The sequence below is a fragment of the Dioscorea cayenensis genome, chromosome 3 (genome assembly GCF_009730915.1).
Source record: "Dioscorea cayenensis subsp. rotundata cultivar TDr96_F1 chromosome 3, TDr96_F1_v2_PseudoChromosome.rev07_lg8_w22 25.fasta, whole genome shotgun sequence".
Taxonomy (NCBI): Eukaryota; Viridiplantae; Streptophyta; class Magnoliopsida; order Dioscoreales; family Dioscoreaceae; genus Dioscorea; species Dioscorea cayenensis.
In genome coordinates, this window is record NC_052473.1 from 15,220,716 (window position 1) to 15,229,229 (window position 8,514).

The 8,514-nt window shown below is 42.8% G+C and overlaps 1 non-coding gene across 1 annotated transcript; it reads right to left on the bottom strand.

Moving 5' to 3' along the window:
- Positions 1-4,215: 4,215 nt before the first annotated feature.
- Positions 4,216-4,322, bottom strand: LOC120257820. Its single transcript, XR_005535904.1, has one exon. It is a non-coding gene; the product is annotated as a small nucleolar RNA R71 (small nucleolar RNA).
- Positions 4,323-8,514: the final 4,192 nt, after the last annotated feature.

Here is an 8,514-nt window from a genome sequence, read left to right on the forward strand (position 1 = left end):
CTCTAGGTAATGAATGTAGCCATTGCTTTGATCTTCCTTTCAAGGAAAATGGGAAGGCTCTTAACTTGATAGCATCATCCGTAACACCATTAATCTTGAGCATGTCACACACTTCTAAGGAGTTCTCAATGTGATTGTTTGGATCCTCATCGGCCAAACCATTAAACTGTGCCGACTGTTGTAATATCTGGATAAAGCCTGGATTGAGCTCAAAATTCTGATTCATGATCGGTGGCCACACAATACTAGACTGTGTACCAAGAACTACGGGTCTGGCATAATCCGATAGTGTCCTTTGCTAGTCATTCTGTTCTGCCATGTTATCAGACCATTCACCTTCTATTTAAGCTTGATTTAACTGTTCTTGCACAGGTTATTTTCCCCTTCTATGAATTCTTTGTTCAATGTCTAGATTTTTTTCAACCAATGTCGAAGTGTTTCCTCGGGTCATAACCTGGAGCTGTAACCAAAGAAAAGAAAACAAATCAGAACGATGGAAGAATAAGAAAATGTGAAATAGAATAAGTGATAAATAGCTAAAATAGTAAAGTGAAAAGTGTTTCCAAAATGCTATTCCATGGCAACGGCGCTAAAAACTTGACAACACCCTTTTGCGTGTGAACGGCAAGTGCGCGGGTTTGTCGAAGTAATAATACCCTGGTGAGTGAGTAGTCGAATCCACAGGAAATAGTGATCAGAAACACAAAGATTGCTATTTAACTAGAATGAAGATGAATCAATAGTGGTGTGAACAAAATCAATAAAAATAGAAATAAAGAAAAAAGAAGGAGGCACATATTAAGGATAGGAGAGGCAATCAACAGAAATTGGGGCACCCAGACATTATTCACCCTAGGACTATTGTTTTAAGTGCAAGACCAACCATTATGTTTCTCCATCGATGCTTGATGAGTCATGGAAATTCTAAAACACACGGTCCCAAACCTAAAGTCAACCGTGACTAACCCTACACTATGCACAGATGGAGAAATTGCTCATTCTCAACACCTCACACTATGTAAGGTTGCTTAAAGCTCTAAGGACTCCAAGTGATAAACCCTATTCCCTAATATTAATCTAACCCTTTGGTCCAGGTGAAAGGCCTCTAGTCACAATTAAGCCCTACATACTAAGGATTACTTCAACACTTCACTTTGTTACTTACACAACTAAGCCACAGTGGAGTTTGTCTCTTAGCACTTCACTCTATTGTGACCACAAAGTAATATTGGAATGTGGAGGTAGGATATATCACACCGGAGGGGAAAGGGGGGGTTCTGCTACCTCTCGACTAACCCTCTCAACCCTCTCCAATCTAGCATTGTCTAACCCTCATGGTGTGTCACTCATCCACAAAGGTTACCAAGACGGATTCTCAACCCTAGTGTCACTCTAAGGGAAAATCACTAACAAGTATTCATGATTGGAACTCAATTAAAACATCAATTAAAAGAAACATAATAAAAGGTCAAAGAAATAATATCATCATAGGGTTTACAAGTCTGAGTACTCACTAGGGGTTTAGCTCTCTATAGAGTAAAATACAATCAATAATGGAATCGTGAGTAAAGATATGCAATCAATGAATAAAAACCTCCTTGGTGTCTATGTCGATGGTCTTATGGAGTAGCCGCATCTTCTCTAAAGGTTCACTCGTTAAGCCTAGGGCACACCTCGCCCAATCGATGCCAATGAAAGCTTCCCCAATAACTTTCTTCAGAAGGAACGCGGTGTTGAAGGCCATAGAACCACTCCAAAAACCTAACCAACGCCTCTCCAAACCTTAGCCGTGAACGACTCCAAAGATGGTGGAGAGATGGGCAAAAGATGGGAAAAAGATCCTCAAAACGGGCTGAAGTCGCGGCTGTAAATAGGCTGGAATCGGGCATCCACACGGGCATGTGGAATTTCCACACGCCCGTGTGAATTTTTCAACGGCCTGTAAACAGTAACTGCTACAATAATTTACTACATTGATTTTCCAGAGTAACCTACTACAATACTCCGCCAAAATACTCTCGAATTCACATTTTTCATCAAGGCCACTGAATGGGCACACATCCATGCGGTAGATCGCGTTGCATCTTCAATAAAATCACATTTGACGATAATTTTGCTAGCATTGCACAAGTTGGAACACATGCACGTTTATGTGTGCCGGTTTATGTTGCCTTAATGAAAAGTGTGGATTCGGGAGTGTTTTTGGCGGAGTTCTGATACAGGTTACTGTAGCAATTTACTATAGCAGTTAATGTTCACAGGCCGCTGAAAAACTAAGTTCTTCAGATTCACAAGGGCGTGTGGAAATTACACATACCCGTGTGGATTCCCGATTCCAACCCTATATAAAGCCGCAATTCAGCCGGATTTCAGAATCCTCTTTTTCATCTTTTCCCCAATTTTGGAGAGGCCTGCGGCTAGGGTTTAGAGGGGCATTGGCAAGGATTTTAGAGTGGTTCAACGGCCTTTAAAGGCTCGTTCCTTTGGAAGAGAGTTATTGAGGGAGCTTTCATCGGTACCGATCCGGAGAGGTGTGCCCTAGGCTTGACAAGGAATCCTTTGAAGAGGATGCGGTTACTCCACAAGACCATCGACATGAACACTGAGGGGGCTTCACTTATGGATTTCACGTTTTTACTTTCAATTTCATTAATGATTGTATCTTGCTCCATAGAGAGCTAAACCCCTACAAGGTACTTGGACTTGTACACCCTAAGATGTTATTATTTCATTGACCCTTTATTATGTTTCTTTAATTGATGTATTTAATTGAGTTCCAATCTTGAGTGCTTATTGAATGATTTCTCTCTTAGAGTTACACTGGGGTTGAGAGTCTACATTGGTAATCCTAATTGTGAGTGAGTGACACGCCATGAGGGTTAGACAAAGCAAGATTAGAGAGGGTTGAGAGGGTGAGTCAAGAGGTAGGGAACGTCAACTTTCCTTTTCGGTGTGATTTATCCTACCTCCATGTTCCAAGAGTTCTTTGCGGTCACAATAGAGTAAAGAGCTAAGAGAGTAACTCTGCTGGGGCTTAGTTGCGTGAGTAACAGAGTGAAGTATTGAAGTAATCCTTAGTGCTGGGGCTTAATTATGACTAGGGGTCTTTTGCCTGGACCAAAGGGTTACACCTATATTAGGGAATAGGGTTTATCACTTGGAATCCCTAGAGCTTCTTGCAACTGTACACAATGTGAGGTGTTGAGACTGAGTGATTTTTTTGCTGGGGCATAGTATAGAGTTAGTCACGGTTGACCTTAGGTTTGGGACCATGTATTTTAGGATTTCCATGACTCATTAAGCATCAGTCAGGAGCCTAATATCCAGGTGCCCCACTTTCTATCGATTACCTTTCTTCTCATTTTATTGCGCCTCTCGTTCTTACTTTCTTTATTTCTTTGCATATTGATTTTGTTCACACTACTAATGATTCATCTTCACTTTAGTTAAGTAGCAAACTTTGTGTTTCTAATTACTATTCCTTGTGGATTCGACTACACACTCACCGGGGTAATATTACTTCGACAAACCCGTGCACTTCTGTGCCACACGCAAGGGGTGTGTCAAGCTTTTGGCGCCCTTGCCAGGGAATTGTCGTTTTAGAAGAACTTTGCACTTTGCTATTTTAGCTATTCATCACTCGTTCTATTTCATATCTTTTTATTTTTCCTTCTTTGGTTGCAGCTCCAGGTTTTGACCCGAGGAAACCCTTCAACATTGGTTGAAGAAAATCCGGACATTGAACGAAGAATTCATAGAAAGGGGGAAGAACCTGTACAAGAACAGTCTAATCTAGTTGAGATAGAGGGTGAAGGGTCAGATAATATGGGAGAACAGAATTAGTAGCAGTGGACTTTGTCCGATTGTGCTAGACCAGCAGTTCTTGGCACACAATCTACCATTGTACGGCCATCGATCATAGCTCAGAATTTTGAGCTCAAGCTAGCATTCATCCAAATGTTACAGCAGTCAACATAGTTTAAAGGTTTGGCCGATGAGGATACAAACAATCACATAGAGAACTTCTTGGAGGTGTGCGACATGCTCAAGATCAATGGTGTTATGGATGATGCTATCAAGTTGATGGCCTTCCCATTTTCCTTGAAAGAAAGAGCGAAGTAATGGCTACATTCATTACCTAGAACATCGATTACTACATGGGAGGAGATGGTAGAAGCTTTTCTTGCCTGATATTTTTCCCCCGAAAAATCTGCAAGGCTTAGGAATGAAATATCCTCTTTTGTGCAAACAGAATTGAAGTTTTTATTTGAGACATGGGTTAGGTTCAAGGAGCTCCTGTGGAAATGTCCTCAACATGGGTTCCCCGAGTGGATGATCTTTCATACTTTCTATAATGGGTTGAACCTGAGCATAAGGCAGTTACTTGATGCTGCAGCAGGAGGTACCTTATGGAGCAAGACCCCAAAAGAAGCCTGACTTCTCATTAAATAAATGGCTATGAACAGTTATCAGTGGAATACAAGAGATAGGAAGAAGGTAGCCGGACTTCATGAGATACTCTAACTTCTCTTAGAGTGGCAGCCTTGACAAGTTGCACTGGGTGTCGGGAAGACATGCTCCATCAGGTTGCCCTATTTCTATTCGTGGTACATCCTCGGTAAAGCAAGTGGATTTTGTGGGTAATGCAATGAGACATCAAGGCTCCATATACCAACACCTACAATCCAGGTTGGAGGAGCCACCCGAATCTTTCATGGAGTAATCAAGGGCAACAAAAATTCATGGCACCACCTGGTTTCCAACAACAACAAGAAGCCCCAAACATGGAGAACCGAGTTTCAGTTTGGAAAACTGGATGACCGATCTAGAGAAGGCTTTGACCAAGTTCACTGCATCGTCAGACACAAGATTTTAATCGGTTCAAGCCACACTGCTTTATTGCATAACTTGGAGAATCAAGTGCGGCAAATTACGAAGTCTCTATCGGAGAGACCTCAAGGGAGTTTACCTAGCAACACCGAAACCAATCCGAGAGAACATGTGAAGGCGATCACTTTGAGAAGTGGTCGTGAGGTTGAGGGTAGGCTTCCGAGTGAAAAGACCAATGTTGAAGAACCCGAGGCTGTGGAGGTTGAGGAGAGAACCAAAGGAAAGGAGGTGGCACCCCCACCTTACAAGCCAAGAATCTCTTATCCTTTAAGATTGAAGAATGACCAAAATGATGAGCAATACAAGAAGTTCTTGGGTCTATTCAAGCAGTTGCACATCAATATCCCATTTGTAGAGGTATTGTCTCAAATACCTCATTATGCAAAGTTTTTGAAGGACCTCTTGACCAACAAGAGGAAATTAGAGGAGATGCATATGTGATTCTAGATTTTTCGTGTTCGGCGGTGTTGTAAAAGAATATGCAAAACAAGAAGAAGGACCCTGGAAGCTTTATCATCCCATGCAACATTGGCAATTTAGGTGAAGAAAAGACATTGGCGGACTCAGGGGCCAGCATCAACGTCATGCCTTGCACCTTCTTTCAAAAGCTAGGCTTGAGAGAGGCTAAGCCCACTCAGATGACATTACAAATGGTGGACCAAACGGTTAGACATCCAAAGGGCATCATTGAAGATGTACTTGTGAAGGTTGATAAGTACATATTTCCTGTGGACTTTATAGTGTTGGATATTGATGAGGATGTCAATGTCCAGCTGATACTTGCGTACTTCCAAGGCTCTTATTGACATGGATAGCGGGGAGTTGACTTTACGAGCTGGGGATGACAAGCTTACATATCGTCTCACCGAAGCTATGAGATATTCTCTAGACTTTGATGATACTCTTTATTTTCTTAACACTACTGATGAACTAATAGATGAATATGTGCAAGAAATGATGTGTCCAGAACCGTATGGGGGGTTGTTAGACCAAGAAGTAGAGAATGAAAACATGATGACACTTGGTTTAAAGGACAAGGTGCAACCTAACCCAGGGATCATAGAGAAGATGATCTGGAAGATGAAGCGTGCAAGGAGACGTCATAAGAAACGCCCCAAGGCTAATGGGGATATGCAAGAACAGAGTAAGAGTGACAAACCCTTGTGCGGTAACAAACCTTTGATAAATGCTTGAGCGATATAAATGCGAAGCATTCTTTCCTTATGTTAAGCATTACCTTTCTCGGGTTTTTACACTAATATGTGTGTTTTTATGTTACTTTAATGCAGGTAGGGTTATGAGGCCGAATATGAAGGAAAGAAGCCTATGTGGATCATAATGCACCGATTTTTGAGGAAATCTTGCTAAGGTTCAAACGCGAAGACATAGGTCGGGTGTGAGATGGTAGAGTGTGTGCCAACCTCCTCGTATTTGAGTTAGCACAACTATTTGGAGGGGAACAAGGGCAGTCATACTCAAGCATTCCGACTTATGCATATAAAACAAGATCTCCACAACCTTTTCCATCATTGAAGAAGCAAAGCGATCCACGACGTGAACGTGTGCCCGTTTGCGTTACCTTGATGAAAGTATGGATTCGGGAAGTTTTTCAGGATGGATATTATAGCGAGGGGCACTCGTATCAGCAAATCATTGCAAAGACTGCTCATAGCCTGACCGAAAAAACTGCGAGCAGGAGAATCCACACGAGCGTGTGGAAATTCCACACGCCCGTGTGAAAAATCCACATGGGCGTCCACAGGGGCGTGTGGATCCCCGATTCCAGCCCTATTTAAAACCGATTCAGCCCCAATTTCAGGGACTTTTTCCCCTATCTTTTCTTCCACCTTTCCCCATCTTTGGAGGCATCGACGGCTAGGGTTTGGAGAGATTTTGGCAAGGCTTTGGAGAGATTTGACCGCCTTTGACACCGCGTTTCCTTCGGAAGAGAGCTATTGGGTGAGCTTTCGTCGGCACCGATCCGGCGAGGTGTGCCCTAGGTTTGACGAGGGGACCTTTGAAGAAGACGTGGCCGATCTAGAAGACCTTCGACATGAACACAAGGTGGTTTTCATTCATGGATTACATCTCTATAGTTTTGATTTCATTATCTATTGTATTCTGCTCCATGGAGAGCTAAACCTCTAGTGGGTACTTGGGTATTTGTGAACCCAAGGATGTATTCATTTCTTTGAATCTCTTTATTATGCTTTCAATTAATTGATGTTTATTGTGAGTTCCAACTTTGAATGCTTGATTGTGTGAATACTCCCCTAGAGTGACACTAGGGTTGAGAGTTCTTGTTGGTAACCTTGTGAGTGAGTGACACACCACGAGTGTTAGACAAAGCTAGGTTGGAGAGGGTTGAGAGGGTGAGTCGAGAGGTACAGGAGCGTCCCCTTTCCCCTCTGATGTGTTAGATTCTACCTCCATTCCTCGAGTTCTTTGCAACCACAATAGAGTGAATGGTCTGAGGGATGATCTTCCACTGTGGCTTAGTTGCGGGTGCAACGAAGTGAAGCGCAGAAGTAATCTTAGTATCTAGGGCTTAATTGTGGTTAGGGGCCTTCCACCTGGACCAAAGGGTTAGGTCTACAATTAGGAAGAGATTTATCACTTGGAATCCCTAGAACTTATTGCAATTCTATGCGAGTGCGAGGTTGAGAGTTTATTCAATCTCTCCTCCGGGAGATGTATAGAGTTAGGCATAGTTGACCTTAGATTTTTGACTATGTAATTAAGGATTTCCATGACTCACTTGTATTGATTAGGAAGCATAATAGAGGGTTCTTGCACTTGAAATGATTGTCCTAGGCGGAGCAATATCCGGGTACCCCATTTATCGTCGATTGCCTTTTTTATCTTTTACTTGTGCCTCCTTTATCTTTTCTTATTTTTATTTGCATTGATTTTGTTTCCACATCACTTTCAACATATTTTCATTCTAGTTAAATAGCAATCTTGGTGGTTCTTAGCACTATTCCCTGAGGATTCGACTACCCTCTCACCGGGGTATTATTACTTCGACACCCGTGCACTTGTGCCAGTCACACTCCTGTGCCAGTCACACTCCTGTGTGGAAATTCCACTCGGGCCTGTGTTTCTCTGAATTGGTTTAGAACTCTATCCCGAGAAGACACATGGGCATATGTCTGCCCCTGTATCTGACCCTGTGCATTACACACGGGTGTGGGTAATTCGACATGCCCGTATGATTCCCTGCTAAGAAGACCTCACCATCCCGAGAAGACACAGGGGTGTGTGAATGCCCTTATGAGTAACTCTGTGAAGATCGAAAATGCCGTGTGAAATTTCTACAGGGGCGTGTGGAACACTTAGAAATTTTTTCGGGTGAACAGTGAAGCCAAAGGGGCGTGTGGATGCCCTTGTGGGCTGGGCACAGGGGCGTGGGGAATTTTCAAACGCCAGTGTGGATGCGTTCAGAGACAAAGTGTGCTATCCTGAGAGCACACAGGGGCATGTGTCTGCCCCTGTGAAGTGCCCCTGTGGAGTCACACGTTTGTAGGTAATTTCCACACGCCCGTGTGGGGATGTACATAACTAAATAGGCCTCGATCTCCTTTATAAATCTTTCGAGCCTTTCTTATTTTCACAATTCCAAAC